This window comes from Papaver somniferum, chromosome 8 (genome assembly GCF_003573695.1).
Source record: "Papaver somniferum cultivar HN1 chromosome 8, ASM357369v1, whole genome shotgun sequence".
NCBI classification, from domain to species: domain Eukaryota; kingdom Viridiplantae; phylum Streptophyta; class Magnoliopsida; order Ranunculales; family Papaveraceae; genus Papaver; species Papaver somniferum.
In genome coordinates this window covers 161,984,467-161,986,405 of record NC_039365.1, presented here as the reverse complement: position 1 = coordinate 161,986,405, position 1,939 = coordinate 161,984,467, and the positions used below count along the sequence as shown (strand labels likewise).

General features: G+C 38.3%; 1 pseudogene; it reads left to right on the top strand.

The window, feature by feature from the left end:
• The first annotated feature begins 317 nt into the window (after nucleotides 1–317).
• On the top strand, nucleotides 318–417 carry LOC113307144 (annotated as a pseudogene).
• The last annotated feature ends 1,522 nt before the right edge of the window (nucleotides 418–1,939 follow it).

Genomic DNA, 1,939 nt, shown 5'->3' with positions numbered 1-1,939 from the left:
CTTCCCAAAAAGGCTCCACTCTACCACTAGTCTGGCCCACTTCTAAAGCTTCTAACCTTTTTGCTATAGCAACAATTTTGGCATCTGATTCATAACCTCAATCTACCCTATTAACATTTCCTCTACTTAAAAGAATTTTTTTCTAGGGTGCCCTACTATTTTCCCATTGCTGGGTTTTTTCGGCGATTTCATTAAAAAATTCCATCGCCGCGTCAACAGTTTGGTTTTCAAATCCACCAGTGCATACAGACTCAACCATGGTCGTTGTGGAATAATCTAAACCCTCATAAAGGATCTGAACTAGCCTAACCTTTTTTAAACCATGATGAGGACACTGGGATAATAAATCATTGAACCTTTCCAAATACCTATATAAATATTCTCCCTCTTGTTGTGAAAATGTGCATATTTGCGTCCTAATAGACGATGTTTTGTGCCTAGGGAAAAACTTATTGAAAAAGGCAGATGTAAGTTGTTCATATGTCTCAATTGACTCGGAGTCCAAACTATATATCCACGACTTGGCCTTATCTTTCAGGGAAAATGGGAATAACCTAAGTTTCAAAGCATCATCATCTAAGCCTCTATTCTTAGAGTACTACAAATTTCCTCAAAATCCCTAACATGGTAATGAGGGTTTTCATTTTCTTTCCCTAAAAAGATTGGGAGCATATGTAAGGTCCCAGGTTTCAGTTCATAGGGTGCCTCTGTTTCAGCTAACTTAATACACGAAGGACGAGTAGTCCTAGTTGGATTCAACAAAGCTTTAAAAGTTGCCATTTCTGGCGCTATCGGAGCAACAGGGATTCTCTCCTCAGTTAAAGGACGTTCAAAAACAGACTCTTAAAAAGTCGGACTTTATAGATTAAGGTAATTGAGACACTTCGAACTACTAGGTTTCTCTTTAAAAAATCTACCTAGTGCGTCTCATTTACGTTCAGGCATACAATAGAATTTTCTAAATTGGAAGGGTAAGCAAACACAGATCAAGGCCGACTCAACCAAATCAAACCTATTGATTTCTAGCAAACAAAAAGCATGATGGCTCCACTTAGATTGTTTCTAGACCAGCTTCTAATCCTTCGAACGGGAATTCGTTACAATTTAAGCAAACCCCTCTGGAATCAATCTGAGTTAACGTAAGTTGAATAGAGGCGAGGGAAGCTCGGTGGAGCTTTGATACCCAAGGCCTCACCGGTATTACAAGGCGGCGCAGTCACGCATTCAACTTACAGAAACCGTCAAGAACTTCGAAGTATGCTTAAAAGAGTAACCAATATTTTTCGAATGACTTTCCTGTTAAGCTCGTTACCCTATCGGTCTCGTTCTAGTCAAAATTTTAGGCTTAGGTTCCCGTAGGTTATGTGTTCCTAAAGCGGGCAAGAAGAGAACGGTGATGAAATCTGAACCCTTATCTTGTATGGCCAGGCCTTGCCCTTTACTAGAAAAATAAATGTCTGTATTCAGTCCTCAACATATATGCATACGAAGGAGTCCAATAAATCGCTGACAGGGGATTCACGAGTGTTTAGAATCTTACCTCCTGTTCCAGCCGGGGGATGAATCAGTTGTAGTCGACTCGGGCCACTGATTCTGATGTCTAGTGTACGAACCCAAGGTGCAGAGACAATATCGTAATTGTTCTCCTTCTCTGCAAACAGTTTATATTTAAAGTACCCTTCCGTAGGGTAATGAAAAAAATAATGTCCCAAAGTCCAAAAGTCCAAAAAGTAAAGAAAAATTACAAAAATAATAAACCCTAATACAATTTTTTTTTTTTTAAAGAAAATAAACAAACCCTAAACTAAAATTGTTTAAAATAAAATTGTCTTCTTTTCTGTTCTTTTTGCTTTAATCTTTAGCTCCAAGTCTTTATGAAATCACCAAACTCTTTGGCTCAATTTTCTTTATGATCCAGAACCTGTAGACACAAGATAAA